Here is a 19643-nt window from a genome sequence, read left to right on the forward strand (position 1 = left end):
AGCTGGCTGGCAGCAGGTCAATCTGTGCCTCAAAAATGTTTGGGATGCTGATACAACAAGGCACAGATAGCTTGGAGACTAAAGCTACCAATCAAGTCATTAGCATAAGAAGGTTTGCCCTAATCCCTGTCATTCTCACTTATTTCCATTCATTTTCACTTTTCCTGTCACATCTATTCAGGCTTTACATTTTTTATATTCTAAAGAATGAGCCATTAATTGAATCTTTGTTGTATTTCGCTTTAAAGGCAAGGAAAGTAATTTTTTTCTCATTTCACGGTTCTCCATTGGTTGTGTTCTTGATATCTGTAGTTGGGCGAAATTATGGACTGTTTTTATCTCACCCAGTTTTCTCAACTCTGCAGATGTGTGTTGTGGAGATCAAAAGTCAATTAGATTTCTTTAATTTTCTATAGTGCCTTGCACAGTGGTTTTCATGCCATAACATAACATTCTCAAACCCACTTAATCACATTTTGGCTTGTAGGGAAACCAGAGCCTATCCTGGTAATATGGGTGGAACCAACCCTGGACCAGGCACTTCTATATTGTAAGGGAATGCTCAAAATAATATGGGGTTAGTTTAGAATTATCTTTAGATTGTAGAAAGAAACCCCACACAAACACAAGAAGAACCTGCAAAGTCCACCCAGGCAGAAACCAAACATAAGATCCAAACCCAGGGTGCTGCATCACTGAAACAATCTGAGTTAATTTATTTATAGTACCTTGTACAGTGAAAAGTCAGCTCAAAGCAACTTTGGGGTCCCCTTAGGCTTAAAACAGCACAGTGCAAATCTGATCTTCAGCACAAAATAGAAGGCACCCTTACCAGTCCATATTAGCCTCTCCACCCTATACATCATTTCTTAAGAGGTTTGTCAGATTTAATTTATGGTAATTCTTTTATGCAATGGAAATGCAATCATAAATATTAATTACTAGCTGTACCCTGTGGCTGCGCCCACATAGTAATGAAACAGGACAAACTTCAAAAATCAATAGACGTTGGCACTATATCTGATCGTGTTCAGCTCTGACGGGACAGCGATCCTTGCGTGGGGAGAAAGGGACATGGCCGTGATATCTCTGGCAATTAGCAGCTACCCTCTAAAACACATGGATCTCTGATCTCTCTCTCACAAACGTCAAACGTTACTCCTTAACAATCTGTAGATGATAATGTCTGTTGAACAAACAGATATCGCTAGCTAAGGCACTCCAACACGTGGCGAGACGTAGACCAACTTGAACAGAGGCTGGCGAGTGAATAAGGAAGGCCCCGCCCCTCTGCTCTTGGCCACAGCCAATCTGTTTGATTTGCATAAATACATCGGTACCGTAAGCGAACTATGGTACTTAGCGCGATGAGAGAAGTCGCAAAATCAACCGGAAAGTTCAAGCAAATTTTAGAAAACAACCAGATCTAAATCCATTAAATAATTCTCTCGTGAAAAGCGGACAGACATAAAGCGGACAGACATACAGACAGAATGCGGTTGGACCACAACATTTTTAAAACCGTTTCTTAGCGAGCACCAATGGGCCAAGGGTAAACTACATTCCAAATTTCAAGTCCCAAGTCCTCATGGTTCGGGACATTTCATGATGAGTGAGTCAGTGGTATTTGGCTTTATATATATAGACTAGCTGAATATCCGTACTTTGCTACGGCATAGCAACAAGAAAATCTGTTCTAAAATATACAGAGTGACAGTATACGTCCTGTAAAGGTCATAAGGCAAGATTTAGCACATAAACGAAACAAAATAGGTTACCAATTATTTCTTGAAATGGTTTACTGAAATATAAGCTGTTTTAAGTATAGAAGGCTTAAACAGTGATGATCAAAACTTGTTTTGGACTAAAGCCCCAGCGATCCCATCTCCACCCCTGGTATTATTTAGTAACCAGACCGCATGAGTTTTAAGAGCTAAATTTATTTGTTAATAAAAATAGATGAAGGTGAATGTTATAATATTAATTATATTAAAAATAGATTTCTGAGGGGTTTTTAAGATTATAAAAAATTGCAAATCCTAAGCAAACTAACAATGTCAGCCAGCAAATGAATGACCAGAGAGGTGGTGCCGTGCACAAGGTAGGCCAGCGAGAACAGGCACACGCTGCCACCACTCATCCGCACCACGTGGTGAGGCACCATTACTTCGTCAATATAAATCTTTCTTCCTTGGTCATAGTTTTACGGGTTTATTTAAAGAGGTATAAACTTAATAGAAGAATTCATGAAGAAAGTATGAAAAAGAATAAAATAAAAAAAAGTATAAAAATCAAAATCCTCGAAAAGAAATAAATTTGCTTTAATATACCTTGGAATAACCTAACTAAATTATTTTAAAAGATAAATAAATGGCAAATTATAAACACTTTGTGGAAACTTGAAAATATCAAAAAACTTGTACTCTTCAGAAAAATGAAAGAATTTTTAAATTACTTTAATGAAATTTATTTTAGAGAGAAATGGAGTGAATGGGTGTAAAAAACTATAAGAAATTTCACGCTTGGACCATAAAATTTTTAAAACCATTTCTTAGCGAGCACCTATGGGCCAAGGGTAACCTACATTCCAAATTTCAAGTCCCCAGTCCTCATGGTTCAGGAGATTTCGTGATGAGTGAGTCAGTGGTATTTGGCTTTTATATACAGTATATACTGTAGATTTACTACTTATTTTATAGGGCAAAATGCACATGAAATGTAACAGTTATGAATGGTAGTCACCCATACATTTGAGAAGGACATTTGCTCTACTGGATCGCATGCATTTTGATTTTTCTACACCATAGCCAATAGTCTGGAAGTTTATCATTTGTTTTTTTAGTTGTTATTTGACTTTTAGTTATTCCTGAGGAAGCCATCCATTTAGTACACTGTAGTCTTCTACTTGACACAAAAAAGATGAAATTTACCAGCTGATGGCCTTTACAGCATCTCTCTGCTATTCTCCTTAAGATCTAAACTATCAGTACATCGTCCCTTCATTACTGAACCTGTTTAATCCAGCTCAGGGTCATGGGGGCATGAGGATAAGCCAGCCCTGGACGGCATGATAGTGTGTCACAGGCCATGCTCTTATCAGAGATCACTTTCACCTTATTTTCTTACTTAGCATGTACTCACCATCGTTGCATTGTTTTTAGCACCAGACTGCACACTTTCTTTGTTAATCTGAAATATCCTTCTGGCATGTCTGTGGTTTGTGCTTTTGGAATCACTTTGTAACGCACTGTTGCGTCAAACAGCACTGGAAGCTCTGATATGCTCTATCTGTTGTTTCAACTGTTTCATCTGTGGCGAGTGGTTCTAAGGCATGAAGAATGTTACAGGAAAGGAACCGGAATGTACAAGAAGGTAGGTAACATCCAAGCCATTCATTTAAGAAGCTGTTTAACTTGTCTGGCTTGAAATTGCAAAGGAATACGAATCTGCAAAGACATGTTGGGATGGCGTTCACCATGCAGACATTTCTTTAAAAGTGCTGTGGCTTGTTCTCTAATTAGAGCAGGAGGCTGGTGTGTGGTGAGAGCTTTTCAAAAGACATCTACTTAATATAGTGCCTTTCTGTAGCAGACACTATCCTTTTGAGAATGTTTAAGAACATTTTTTACAATTAGATCACAGACAGGTCAAGGGGCTTGACCAGGTTTGCCAAATGAATACATGGATAAGATTAATCTTGCAGTGTTATAACCTGCAATCACTAGACCACAATGCACGTTAAATCATTTTCACTAATGTTTATAAATTTAAAATTTGAATTTCCCCTTTATTTACAAGTCACAGGGTTGCAGGACAAAACTGTAGTTTAGAGTATCACACACTTGAGTCTTGTCATTGTTTTCAGGGTTCCTTGCATTAGTCCTCCACTTATGTTTTCTTCATATGCTCTGATTTCTGTCCACATCCCAAAGAGAAGCTGGTTAGTTTTACCCATAACTCAAATTTGACCTTTTAAATGTAAGGTTACAATGCAATGAAGTGATGTCCAAAGCGGGTATTGTTCCTGACTTTTACCCATTTCTACTGAAGTAGACTCTGATTCACTGTGACTCTGTGACAGGAAGAAGTGAGCTCAGAAAATAAAGAGATACTCTATAAAGACAGGCAAAGTAATGATTTGATTGGGCAGTTGGGCATGAGTATACAGTTGAGTTTTAAAATAATTAATTGGTTTATCTATATAACATACACATATATAACATACATTAAAACAGTTCAGGTTTGGGGGAGACTGTCTCAGAATTATTGTCAGGAAACTGCCCTGGATGTTTTAATATATATATTGTAAGAGCCATTTTCCTTGTTCTATAAGATTCATGAATGTTTATTAGATGACAATGCATAAACTATGGAAGGTTCCTATAACCCCCATGAATAGAATCGTATTGGTATGTTCTTGCCATTTCTAATAGCTTGGAGTAAACACTATTCTACAGTGAGTTAGTGTCAGCCTTGCCTTGTATAAGGTGTAGAGGCATACGGTTTTTAACCGTGATTGCACGTCACCGTGCATGGGCACTTCCCTATGTGCCAACTGGCTTACGAGCCTTTAGAGTGCGTGAAGTAAATATGCACTTAATAGCATTTAATTTATGTGTTGTGCCGTACGTAAAGCATACAGAAGAAACCTTTAAGTAGGACAGAAGAAATTAAGAACCTTTAAGTATAAAAATACTAAAGTCTTTCAAGAAAAGCTAAGTTTATAGAAGATTCATTTTTCCCTTTTTTGCCTTTTATTCTACGTGTGTAAATATTTTTTCTTTTATTCTTGTTTGGATCATTCGCTTTTAACTTTCACTAAAAACCTTTAAAACGAACTCTTGGACTCTGTGAATTCTTTTGACACGCGTCTTACCTGTGCCTGATGACACCTTATATTTTTTGCAGCTATATATATATATATATATATATATATATATATATATATATATATATATATATATATATACAGTATATTTTAATACGCTTGCCCTGACTGTCAGGTGGTCTGTGCTCACAGACCTCCTAGGGACCATCTTTCCCCAATGCCTGTTTTAGACGTTCCCTTTCAATGGGCTGGGTTGGATATTGTTGGCCCCCTCCCTAAGAGTAAGAATGAGTATCAGTATATTCTTGTGCTGGTTGATTATGCGACACAGTATGTTGAAGTGGCCACTCCTCCTATATAGCAAAGGCTCTGTGTGAGGTATTTACTGGTATTAGCATTCTGCATGAAATTTTAACTGACTAGGGAATGCCCTTTACTTCCCGCGTTATGAAACAGTTGTGTGACAGCCTTGCCATTAAAAAGCTGAGCACCACTATTACCATCCGCAGACAAATGGCTTGATGGAGTGGTTTAATAAGACTTTAAAGCAGATGATTAGGTGGGTTGATGACCTAACATCCTGGGACTCTGTGTTGCCTTTCCTGATGTTTGTGATTCAGGAATCACCACAGACTTCCACTGGCTTCCCTCTGAGCTGCTGTTTGGAAGACATCCGTGGGGCATCTTGGATATTATTCGAGAGAAGTGGATGGGTGTGCGTGCAGATACTCATGGCCCTAGCTTTGCTGACTGCATTGTTCCCCTGTAGGATCAAATTTCTAAACTTTCTTCTATCGCTGTGGAACACCAGCTGTGTGAACAAGACTCCCAAAAATGCCATTATGATAACCCGGAGAAACCTCCATGAATTCAAGCATGGCGATTACGTATTGGTTCTGATTCCTTCTGATCTACATAAGTTTCTTGCAAATTTCCAAATTTGATGCTTATCCTATGCTCCATGTTGATGAATTGCTGGAGAAACTGGGTCAGGCGTCGTATATCTCTACACTATCTTACGAAAGGGTACTGGCAGGTGACTCTTGAAGCTTCCAGTTGTGAGAAAACAGCGTTTGCCACCGCTGATGGATTAGTCAAGTTTGCTAGGCTCCCGTTTGGTCTGTATGGCACCCCTCTTACTTTCCAGCTATGTGTTTTGTATGTGTTTTGTATGTGCTTGTATCCCCATTCCAAATATTCTGTGGCATTTCACAAAGATGTCCTCATTTTCAGTAATTATTCAGGTTATTCTATGGGCAGGTGTTTGGTTAGACCACAAGAAGGTGGATGAAGTGTGTGCTTACCCCCATCCAAAAAGGCAGAAAAAGGTTCGTGCCTTCATCAGACTTACCAGTTATTATAGGAGATTCATCCCAAACTTTACGAACAGAGCTGCTCCTCTTACTGATCTTACAAAGGGCAGGAAGAATTGCTGCGTTGTCTGGTCGGATGATTGTGAATGGTCCTTCTATGATATAAAGGCTGCATTGTCAATGTACCTGTTTTGGGGAACCCAGACTTCTCTCGGGAGTTTGTCCTGCAGGTGGACACTAGTGCATTTGGTTTAGGGGCTGTCCTGTTTCAGGTTTTCGATGGTGAGGAGCACCCCATCACGTTTTTGAGCAGGAAATTGCTTCCCAGGGAGCGTAATTACTTGACTATTGAGAAGGAGTGTTTGGCAATCAAATGGGCCGTTGAAGCACTCCATTATTATTTTTGTGGGGTGTAAGTTTACCTTGAAGACTGATCATGCTCCCCTTCAATGGCTCTACCGACAGAAGGATGTGAACTCTCAACTTACGAGGTGGTTCTTGAGCTTGCAGCCGTTTAGTTTTATTGTCCGTCATCATCCTGGCTCTGTGCATGTCAATGCTGATGTCCTCTCTCTCTTGGCTGAGCCCGAAGGTGTGAACAAAGCTCCCTCTTAAACAATTTTTTCAATGGGAAACAAACACACTCTTACTCCACCTCTTTGCGGGATCAGCTGCAGGCTTGCTGGCTTGCTGTATGACGTAATCCTTGTGTGGGGCTTCGAACATTTAAAAGACTGAGCTGCAGCCATTCTGTCATCTCACTCTCCTGTCTCTCTTCCCCCAGACTCCCTCTGCTCCGGCCACTGCTTCCCCTTGATGAAAAAGACTTTGTGTTCTTTTGAGCAGGAAACAAATGTTAGCAGCCACACTTAATTTCTTCCCCGTATATGTCCACCACAAACCCATAAAATGTTCCTGTGTCTGACATCATACATATACTGTATAAGGGGGAACAGAAAAATTCCAGGAATTCTAGCAAAAAAAAAAAAAAAAAACGATTACAACAACTAACAACAATTTCTTTTTAGCCACCTTCTAAATATTTTCCTTAAGATGAAATACATCATAAATTATACATGAGGATGATTAAAAAGTTTTGAGCCTCAAGTAGTTGCTGTGAATGTTATTTATTAAACTGGTTTCAAATATTTCTCTGAGAGCTTTTCTTAGTTTAATTAATCATTTTTAGTCTTACCAGCATGCCATTTTATTATCACTTACCATTTTTATCATACATTTTTCACTGTCACAACCTTACAGCTGTCAGTAGCCATACTGATTGTTACCCCAGCCACAGGGGATGCACAAACCAGTGTGTTTCTTTGTGCCGGTCCCAAGCCTGAATAAATGGGGAGGGTTACGTCAGGAGGGGCATCCGGTGTAAAATTTTGCCAAACCAATATGCGGAAAATAATACAAATTTCCATACCGGATCGGTCGAGCCCCGGGTTAACAACGACTGCAACCAGTACTGTTAGCCAACAGAGTGCTTTTGGAAATTGGGCTACTGTTAGCCGAAGAAGAGGGGGGAGATGTGTCTGGAGACAGGAGGAGAGGAGGGAAGTAAAGAGAGTGGAACTGAGGGTAGGAACTTTGAATGTTGGCAGTATGACTGGTAAGGGGAGAGAGTTAGCAGATATGATGGAGAGAAGGAAGGCTGATATATTGTGCATGCAAGAGACTAAATGGAAGGGGAGTAAGGCCAGGTGAATTAGAGGTGGATTCAAATTGTTCTATCATGGTGTGGATAGGAGGAGAAATGGAGTATGGGTTATTCTGAAGGAACAGTATGTCAAGAGTGTTTTGAAGGTGAAAAGAGTGTTAGGCAAAGTAATGATTATGAAGCTGAAAATTGGAGGTGTGATGATGAATGTTGTTAGTGCATATGCATCACAAGTTGCGTGTACAATGGGTGAGAAAGAAGATTTTTGGGGTGAGTTGAATGAAGTGATGAACAGTGTACCCAAGGGACAGAAAGTAGTGATTGGAGCAGATTTCAATGGGCATGTTGGTGAAGGGAACAGTGGAGACGAGGAGGTGATGGGTAGGTATGGTGTAAAGGACAAGAATGAAGAAGGTCAGAGGATAGTGGATTTTGCCAAAAGGATGGACATGGCTGTGGTGAATACGTATTTTACGAAATGGGAGGAACATAGTGTTACGTACAAGAGTGGAGGAAGATGCACACAAGTAGATTACATCCTATGCAGAAGAGTTGATCTGAAGGAGATTGAAGACTGCAAAATGGTGGCAGGGGAAAGTGTAGTTAAGCAGAATAGGATGGTGGGCTGTACGATGACGTTGCAGATCAAGAAGAGGAAGAGAGTGAGGGCAGAGCCAAGGATCAAATGGTGGAAGTTGAAAAAGGAAGACTGCAAGGTTGAGTTTAGGGAGGAGGTTAGACAGGCACTGGGGGGCAGTGAAGAGTTACCAGACAGCTGGGAAGCTACAGCAGATGTAGTAAGTGACAGCAAGAAGGGTTCTTGGTGTGACATCTGGAAAGAGGAAGGAGAAAAAGGAAACCTGGTGGTGGAATGAGGAAACACAGGAGAGTATACAGAGGAAGAGGATGGCAAAGAAGAAGTGGGATAGTCAGAGAGATGCAGAGAGTAGAAAAGAGTACAAGGAGATAAGGCACAAGGTGAAGAGAGAGGTGGTGAAGGCTAAAGAAAAGGCGTATGATGAGAGGTTGGACACTAAGGAGGGAGAAAAGGACCTGTACCAATTGGCTAGATAGAGGGACCGAGCTGGGAAAGATGTCCAGCAGGTTAGGGTGATAAAGGATAAAGATGGAAATGTACTCACAAGCGAGGAGAGTGTGTTGAGCAGATGGAAAGAGTACTTTGAGAGGCTGATGAATGAAGAGAACAAGAGAGAGAAGAGGTTGGATGATGTGGAGATAGTGAATCAGGAAGTGCAACGGATTAGCAAGGAGGAAGTAAGGACAGCTATGAAGAGGATCAAAAATGGAAAGGCCGTTGGTCCAGATGACATACCTATGGAAGCATGGAGGTGTTTAGGAGAGATGGCAGTGGAGTTTTTAACCAGATTGTTTAATGGAATCTTGGAAATTGAGAGGATGCCTGAGGAGTGGAGAAGAAGTGTACTGGTACCAATATTTAAAAATAAGGGGGATGTGCAGGACTGCAGTAACTACAAGGGAATAAAATTGATGAGCCACAGCATGAAGTTATGGAAAAGAGTAGTGGAAGCTGGGTTAAGAAGTGAGGTGATCAGTGAGCTGCAGTATGGTTTCATGCCAAGAAAGAGCACCATAGATGCAATATTTGCTCTGAGGATGTTGATGGAGAAGTTTAGAGAAGGCCAGAAGGAGTTGCATTGCATCTTTGTGGACCTGGAGAAAGCATATGACAGGGTGCCTCGAGAGGAGCTGTGGTATTGTATGAGGAAGTTGGGATTGGCAGAGAAGTACATAAGAGTTGTACAGGATATGTACAAGGGAAGTGTGACAATGGTGAGGTCTGCGGTAGGAGTGACGGATGCATTCAAGTTGGAGGTGGGATTACATCAGGGATCGGCTCTGAGCCCTTTCTTATTTGCAATGGTGATGGACAGGTTGACAGACAAGATTAGACAGGAGTCCCTGTGGACTATGATGTTTGCTGATGACATTGTGATGTGTAGTGATAGTAGGGAGCAGGTTGAGGAGACCCTGGAGAGGTGGAGATATGCTCTAGAGAGGAGAAGAATGAAGGTCAGTAGGAACAAGACAGAAAACATGTGTGTAAATGAGAGGGAGCTCAGTGTAATGGTGAGGATGAAGGGAGTAGAGTTGGCGAAGGTGGATGAGTTTAAATACTTGGGATCAACAGCACAGAGTAATGGAGATGGTGGAAGAGAGGTGAAAAAGAGAGTGCAGTCAGGGTGGAATGGGTGGAGAGGAGTGTCAGGAGTAATTTGTGACAGACGGATATCAACGAGAGTGAAACGGAAGGTCTACAGGATGGTAGTGAGACCAGCTATGTTATATGGGTTGGAGACGGTTGTACTGACCAGAAAGCAGGAGACAGAGCTGGAGGTAGAAGAATTAAAGATGCTAAGATTTGCATTGGGTGTGACGAGGATGGACAGGATTAGAAATGAAGACATTAGAAGGTCGGCTGAAGTTGGACTGTTGGGAGACAAAGTCGAGAGGTGAGATTGTGTTGGTTTGGACATGTACAGAGGAGAGATGCTGGGTATATTGGGAGAAGGATGCTAAGGATAGAGCTTCCAGGGAAAAGGAAAAGAGGAAGGCGTAAGAGAAGGTTTATGGATGTGGCGAGAAAGGACATGCAGGTGATGGGTGTAACAGAGCAAGATGCAGAGGACAGAAAGCTATGGAAGAAGATGATCCACTGTGGCAACCCCTAACAGGAGTAGCCGAAAGAAGAAGAAGAAGACCCCGATGCCATTGATGTCAGTTTGCCTTGACTATAAAAGATGGCAGCCCGCATTTATTTTAATTTATTTATTTCCATCCTCTCTTTGAATTTAAGAAAAATGAAAAATGAGCCTCCAGGGAATGTTTTGCTGCTAATGTTTTTGATTTCAACTTAAAGAAAAGTGGAGCAAAATGATGCCGTTTAGTGGCTAAGTGAGTAGATAACAATATGCAAGATTTTGAGGCAGCTCAGGCCCCTTGCATGAAGGAAAAAGCCTCAAAAGCTTCCATATTATAATCTGCATAGTTAGCCAATAAAATTGGTCATTTTGCTTCACTTCTCATTGCATCCTTAAATAGCTAACATGGTACCTCACATTGCTACTGTTTTTGACCTAAATATTCCTTTGGTTTTGCCTCTAAGGTAGACCTAAGATTGATAAAACCCCTCCAAAGATTTCAATTTGCCTTCTTTTTTACATAAACCTCATTACTTTGTCATACTTCCCAAGGTGGATAATGTCCACATATTTACAACAGCAGTATATTATGCAGCTAATGTTGTAAGTGACAAAAGATTCACTCCTGTTTACTAAAATATGTGTATTTGTGGTTTACAGTGTATGTTTCTTCTTACAAAACCAAATCAATGTGAATGCCAAAAAAAACAAGTATTGTGTCAAAACTGACTAACTAATGCCAAAGAATAAAATGTCAAAGTGTGCCAGTTATGGTAGGCAGTCTTTTAAAGCTGCCATTAGTAAGTCTTAATGGCAAATTGAAGAGTGATAGTATGTAAGACAGCAGACACAATAGGGATTAGTTATGTCTGTGCATATTTTGTTCTCAGAATGTTGAATTCTGAAAAGAAGCAAAACCACATCCTGTGTTCCAAGGAGAGTTTTGAGGTAATAAATTTAATAAACTTAAAGTTTAGAGAAATTTGAAGAGTGTTTTCCAAATGGGAATTCAACATGAATAGATCACTATGACCCAGAGACCAAACAACAATTGAAATAAGAGACAGTGATTCTTCAAAACCGAGGAAATTATTGATCCTAGTCAGTGACAGTGCCAACTAGATCATGTGCATAATTTGTTATGATGTAGTCCATATTGGCTAAATGGCTCAAAGGGCACACATAACTAATTCATATTATGCTATTTCCTCTGGCATTTACAGCACTCAGTCAGGTCAGATAAAACAAATGCTGTCAATGTCCCTTGTTCTGCTTCATTACAATGTCCCCACTCACACAGCAAAGGCCTCTCTGTGAAACTGTGGGTTCAAAGAGATGTTACTGTCATCCTGTTCTCCAGTCTTGGCCCTATTTGACTACTATGTGTCCCCCAATCTGAAGGTCTACCTCCGTGAGTCCCACTGTGTCAGTGATGAAGATGTCAAGGCAGCTACAGTAAAGTGTAAACATTCAATCTGAGTGGCAGAAAAACATCATGGACATTGTAGGGATAATGCTGAAAAATAAAATGGTTTCATTTTACTTGTGTTTCTTTTAATAGGGCAGGCACACAACTAGAAAGTTGTGCACCACCTCATTTATATGAGTCCATGCATTATACTATACTTCATTAATTTATTTTGCACAGGTTGTGTTCCAACACTGGAGCAGAATCTGGTTGCACATATCCACACTCGTTAATTCTAGGCCAGGTTAGAGTGACAGATATGTAGTTTATGAGATAGACCAGAATACCAATAGATAAACCTTCACAGACAAAAAGGAAATTGTGAGATTTTTGAGCTCTTTTGAGACCCTCCCCAACAGTGCTGCATGCTGAAAAGCGGTTGACGCATCTGTTGAAGGTTCCTTGTCCCTCGCCGAGGCAACCTCAGGTTTGCGGTACCACCATGTCAACTTCAAGTCCGCAAACCGTTGGTTGATGCACGGAACACTCTAACCTGACCACTGACCTGGCTCCATCACTGCTTGTTTGCTGTGTCTGTGTGTATTGAAGTGGTAGCTCCCATTTCAATAAATACCCTGACTGTTCTTGTTTTGATTGCAATTAAATTGGAGTTCTTGATGCCTTTGGACTCAGCGCCTTTTCTTGCATGCAAGACAGTGACTCACATGTCACAAAATATTCAAATTTGCTAAGATAGTGGCTGGCCTGGCATTTGAGTCTATGAGTCTTAAGTGTTGAGGCAGTACCTATTACCACTGAGCCAGCCATGTACAGATTATCATTATCAGATGTCACTTTGTAGATATCCTTTGTGCTTAATGAAGTATTAAGGTAAGGAGCAGCTAGAGTCTGGTCAGCATTGGGCATACAGCAGGAGCCAGTCCTAGAGTAGGCACATGAATGCTCACACCCACCATCCTTCACTTTGAGTCCACATAGAGTTAACAATTGGCCTAGCCTACATATCCTTAGATTACATGAAGGTGTGACATAGATACGTTAGGTTTTTAATAGTAGGGGGCAAATTTATCCAATTGGGCTAAGAGTTGCATTGATTGTGAGGAGTAAGATGTGTGCTGGTAAGACGAGTAGTATTGACGCATGCTTAACAAGCTTTATTGGGTAATTAAGCATGGCTCAGCTTGGCTTTGAAAAAGGATGCAAAATACGAGAGAGTGGAGAAAAAGGGGTGGAATCAATTAATCAGGGAACGAACAGACAGACAGACAGACAGACAGACAGACAGACAGACAGACAGACAGAGAGGCAGGCAGGCAGTCAGGCAGGCAGGCAAGCAGGCAGGCAGGCAGATAGATAGATAGATAGATAGATAGATAGATAGATAGATAGATAGATAGATAGATAGATAGATAGATAGATAGATAGATAGATAGATAGATAGATAGATAGATAGATAGATAGATAGATAGATAGATAGAAATGGGTAATGTAATGATACAGACAAACCTTCAAAGAGAGAGGGTCATAATTGGTCTGCCACAGTAAGGAGCAGGGATGGCAAAGGCAGGCTGGAATGCGATTTGAGGGAACCGACTGTTGAGGCGGCAAAGAATGACAGCCTAGTGGTCTGGGTTTGATGGTGAAGCCTAGGCTACAGATGCAGTGCAGGGAAGGCATAAGGATGCCTGAGGGGAACCGTGGACTTGGAAAATGAAAGCAAATATGTCAGGAAGAAGGTGTGCATGAAGTGAATATGAGTTAATAGTGGATTTGTCGCATGATAGGTGATGGTGTGATGGGGTCTCATCCATGCTGGATGTTTTGCTGCTATGGGGAAGGGATGTTTGGCCATTTTCCTGGTGTTTTTAACTATGTTTTATTTATTGGTTTCACAGCTGGATACCCTCATGATCTTTGGTTTTTATGAATGTTCGTATTTACTTATTATGGATTTTCTTCTTTGCCCTTTTGTCACATTAACATTTCAATTGTGAATAAAGTTTAGCACTTATTTGCACACTTCCAACCTGTTGTTGTCTCATCACTTGCCCTATTCCATCCTTGGTTTATAAACGCTAATTTAGAGGAAGGAGACAGTGGCCAAGACATCTGGCATCAGAGATGAAACTAGAGACCTGGCAGAAAACACAACAGCAAGGGGAGAATATGCAAACTGCATACTATTCCACACGACTAATTTAGTTTGTTAATTTTACTATCTTGGTTTGTTGCCTTTTATGTGATTTTTCTCAACTAGACTTTAGTGCTTCACTATGCTACAGTAAAATCATATGAATAGTAGCCATTTCATCATCTGGTTTGCCGCGCAGTAGTAATATAAATGTTGAAATCAATCAGACGCCCTCCAGTGCCAATCCCTACGACTAACCAACTCTCATTATTGCTGAGCTCTCCTCAATCACTTTGGCCTCAGAGAAGCTTAAAAGAGAAATCCTTGCTCAAGGGGTAAGCAGGGGGTACTTAGCAGCCTGCAGGCCTTCCAATTGCCACGCTCACTAAAATGCCATTTACTGCTCTTTGTCTTGGCCTGTCTTTTCAACTGTTCACTCACACTCACTTACTGTCGCTTAACAAGTGGATAAAACAATTAGTTAAAAGCAGAAGAAAAGAGGAATATTCCCGATCAAAACCAGCATTCTATGGTGGGACTGGCTTCAAGTGTCCAGATGTTCAAATTTTCACTACTTGTCCTGGAATCCAATCCCATGAAATCAGTGACCTAGTCTGAGTGGTTCTATGAAAGGCTCATCTGAGGCAGTGTGTGTGCCCACAATTAACCAGCTATGGATAAGTAAATGGCACGATTTAGACATTTATAAGTTACGTGTAGTTTATACACTTTGTTTTCAGGCTTGTCCTCATTTGTGCAAATAGTAGTCTAAAAACATTTTTCAAATATTTTGAAAAGGCAGGAGTTGTTTTTAGCAATGAATGATTTATTACTAACATATTGCATTTAGTAAGTGTCTATCAGAATTAATATGTACCAGCCATCAAAGAAATATAAAGGCAAATCAAAAAATAAGTTAAGACCCCACATTAACTTTTTAAGACCCCAACACCTAGTATTGTTTACTAGCTAAAGGAAAAACGTTCATATCATTTGTGTAAAATCAGTTATTGGCAGAGGAATGATACTTTCACTTTCAAGAAATACTATATGGTTCCTAAAATCTGTCCATTAGCCATGTAACCACAGTCTCGCTGCTTTATTTTGATAAGAACCAACGTGACGAGCCAAAGCAGTAATGGCTACAGAACATCAATCAAACTTGACACCATAAAAAAATTAGAATGACCAGCTCACCATACTATGAGAGGAAGAGGAAGTGTTAAAGATGGCATATTCTGGACAGGTACTCCAAAGTTCTTACACAACGTGGGTGTGCAACCAAACCAAAACCAAGAATTGCCTGTTTGTGTGGAAACGATGGCCCAAAGATGTAGCACAGGAGCAATCGGTTCATCCAGCAGCAGACTGTGGTTTTAGGGGACATCACATTTACCTGCTAACTGAAAAATGAAACAAAGCTTTTAATATGATAAAACATTTTAAGTACTTTAAGTATTTAGAAAAAAAAACATTATTTTTTAAGGACCCTTGGATTAACTACATCATAAAGAAGTGTATTACTTACACATTCATATCTGTGAATGTAGATAGATAGATAGATAGATAGATAGATAGATAGATAGATAGATAGATAGATAGATAGATAGATAGATAGATAGATAGATAGATAGATAGATAGATAGATAGATAGATAGATACTGAAAGTAACTTTATAATAGATAGATAGATAGATAGATAGATAGATAGATAGATAGATAGATAGATAGATAGATAGATAGATAGATAGATAGATAGATAGATAGATAGATAGATAGATAGATAGATAGATAGATAGATAGATAGATAGATAGATAGATAACACAAGTAATGATTTATTATATTTTCTGAAAGGATGACTGACAGGCTTGGTATTATCCTCATTTGAACTGAAAAAAATGAATATAAATTTGTTTCATAAAGAAAAATCTTTAAAAAAGTTGTCTTTGTAGCCAAATCTATTTCAGTTATACTGTTTAATGAAGGCTGAAAAGTTCAAGCACTGTTTTTTAAATTGTTTTTCCAACTCCCTACCCATATACTGTCCTTGTTGAAGGAGTCCACACTCCCCCCGCCACCAAATGCTATGCCACCTTGACCACACACTGTGAGCAGCTCCACCATTTCTGGGATTGCTCCACCCACCTCAGCTATAAGAGTTAAATGCATTGCCTCCCCCAAAGTCATGCACTCAGGTGCAATTCCCATGTCAAAGTCCCAGATGGCATGGGGGATTACAAAGTTTGAAAGGTAGCTGTGATGGGCCCTTTGAACACACTCCCCAGAACTAACCTGAAGGGAATCATTTGTATTATAAGGCTGAGAGAGAGACTCTGGATTAGACAGCCGTGCAGAGTGACACTGTCTCAGTCCCAGCAGGTGGCGGCTCCTCCAGCCCGCGTCACGATGCAAGGCCGCTCTTGTACCATTGTGTGCATTGTGATGTTGGTCAGTTTGAGATGGATCAGATACGTGCTCAGCAGCCAATGAACTGCATGGGAAAGCTTGCTGCAATCCACCAAAAAAAAAAGGACTTAGAAACGACATGCTTAAGTAGCCTGCATGCTGATTATATACATTTATAAATTCTTGTTGGCCACTGCTTATATCAATATTAAAGTGCAGTTACTGGCATTGCTGTTAATTAGCAAATTAGTTCCCACATCAAGATTTTTGAAATTCTCTATTTGACTTATGTGCCAGTAGGATTTTAAATGAAACCATGCAGCTTGCAAACTGTCTTCTCAAGCAGAACAAGGTGTATGCATATCAATTAATATATTGATCAATATATTTTTAAATAACATCCTTTTAAATTGATGGCAGAGTGGCACAGTGGTCTGTACAGATGTCTCACAGTTTCAGAAATGAAGAGTTTATTTGGAGTTTTCTTGTTCCCCTTATGTCTGTATGGGGTTTTCACTCACATCCCAAACACATGCATGTTGGGTTATTTGGAGACTCTGTTTTGGCCCAGTATGTGTGATTGTGAGTGGGTGTGTTGGGGGCTCGACAGTGAACTGGAACCCTCTCCAGGGCTGGTCCCCTTGGTTTTTCTCCTGTGTCTATTAGGTTAACTGGGGACTCTAATGTATCACCCCCTAAGGGTTAGTTCCTCTCTTGTGCACAAAACTGACTGATTAGGCTCTGCTTATCAAAACCCATAACTGGATTTCCAAATGGATGGGATGATCTATCTGTCTCCTTACTCCTTCTCTTTACTTCTCAAATCATTTAAAAATACTGTCCAAAATATTAAAGCACTGTCCATGCTGTATGTAGTATGTTGAGCCTGCCTGTCTGAACAGTGCTAAATAAGAATAAATTCAGCTCTGGATTTCAAATTAACATTTTACTTCTTATTTAAATTCAACATTACTATAATACAGATTACAGGCAGTAGTTGAAGTCAAATCATGTAGATAACATTTTGCTTAAGTTTGTATTACATGCGCTCCAAACATCTCACCTATATATTTTTTGAAAGTTGTCATGGCTTCCGCTTCAGCTTCATAATATGGTTCCTTTGAACCTGTGAGGAAAAACAAAATATTTCCTGCATACAGTTCCCCTTAATTGCGCCAGGAAGCACCCAGCATGTTGTTCCCTATTTAAATGAAAGGGTTCTGGCTCTAATTTGTTGCTGTCCTTAAGAATTCTGAAGTTCTGTCTTAAGTTTCTATCCAGACTTCACTGTTGAGATTAGTCAGCCAGAGTCGGACATGAACAATGTCCTGGGCTATAAATGATTTTGCTGGTTTGTTATTTATTACCTGTTGTGGAAAATTGAAGTAAAACTATAAGCCGGAGCTACTGTAGTGCTTTCAGTAGTTTTGAGGTAGGGTAGTTCTTCTCACTAGTCATGGTGCCAGAGAGTGATAACATTGGTTATCCGTGCCATTAAAAATTGATTTTAAAATACTGATTATGATTTACAAAGCCTTAAATATTCTCGCTCCATCCTATGTTTCGGAAAGCCTGTCTGTCATCTTACACTCCAGATCTTCAAATGAGATGTCTGCTTATTATTCCAAAAACGAAACTTAAAAGAAGTGGTGAGGCGGACTTCTGCTGTTATGCACCTAAAATCTGGAATAGCTTACCAATAGAAATTTGCCAGGCCAATATGATGGAGCACTTTAAAACCTGTTAAAACATGTTATTTTAACATGGCTTTCTCATAGCTTCATTTTAGTGTAACTCTGATATTCTGTATATGCATTGAATTATTGTTTTTTTCATGGCTCCACAATCTGTATTAATACCTACTTTCACTGCTGTTCTTTTACTGGTTTTCTGTGGTGACGATTTGTGCCACCATCACCTGATCAAATCACCGTGCAGTCCCTAAAGGCCAGCGGTCCACATGACGATCATAATCTAATTCTTCCACGTGAAGCCTGAAAACCATGAGGACTGACTGAGATCATTTATCTTAGATAGAATGCCTAGTTTGGGCTGGCCGGTCTTGTGGCCTCGGAACCCCTGCAGATTTAGTTTTTTTCTCCAGCCATCTGGAGTTTTTCTTGTTTTTTCTGTCATCCCTGGCCATCGGACCCTACTTTATCCTTTGTTACTTAGTATTGCCTAATATTTTTATATTTTTATTTTTGTTTATAAACTTTTCTTTCTTCATCTTGTAAAGCACTTTGAGCTACATCATTTGTATGAAAACGTGCAATATAAATAAATAAATGTTGTTGTTGTTTATTAGCACATACCATACAGTTTAATTTTCTACCTCCTATTTGCTTGATCAGCTGCTGGATTGCTGCTGCTTACGTATTGCATGATCTGCATCTTGTACGGCACTTCGAACATTTAAAAGCCTGAACAGCAGCTGTCCTACTCTTTGTTTTTTATTTCTGGCCCTGAGCGTGATTAAATCTCTTGGCTAAGTCTTGTCTTACGGGACGTGAGCTCTTGATATTGTTTAGTTTATAATTTAAAAACGGAATAATTATCTGAAAATCTAACAACATCACATTAAAGTTCGATAAATTCTGAAAAGAATGATACCCAACATATCTGTCACTGAAAATTAGTATAATGAGAGGAGGATGGCAAGACGTAATCCAGTTGACAGAAATGCCACAAATACTCAAGTAGCAGGTCATTAAAACAGTAGTGTGGTGAATGGCATCTCTGAACATGTTATATCTCACACCTTGAAATGGATGAACTAGAGAAGCAGAAGACCACACCAGATTCAACTCCTGTTAACTTAGGAAAAAGATGAGGTTACAGTGGGAATATGACCACCAAAACAGAACACTTGAGCATTTAGAAAATTTCTGCTGCATCATGCAAGTGGCAGAATTTGATGCAAATAGTATAAATCTATGGATCCTTGTGTCAACAGGACAGGCTGGTGGTGGCAGCAGAATGATATGGGGAGAGTTTTCTAAGTGTATATTAGACCTCTTAATAACTGCAGAGGTCTATTTAACACTAGAATCCCTGAAGTATACAAAAAACTACTTTAAATTCCTTCACACCTCTCCATTAGCGTCTTTTGTTTTGTAAATGTGTCGATCAGCACAAACAGCAAGCAGCCTGCTATCCGATCCCCCCACTGACGCAGCTCAAGTCGCAAAG

This window comes from Erpetoichthys calabaricus, chromosome 2 (assembly GCF_900747795.2).
Source record: "Erpetoichthys calabaricus chromosome 2, fErpCal1.3, whole genome shotgun sequence".
In the NCBI taxonomy this organism is placed as follows: Eukaryota; Metazoa; Chordata; class Cladistia; order Polypteriformes; family Polypteridae; genus Erpetoichthys; species Erpetoichthys calabaricus.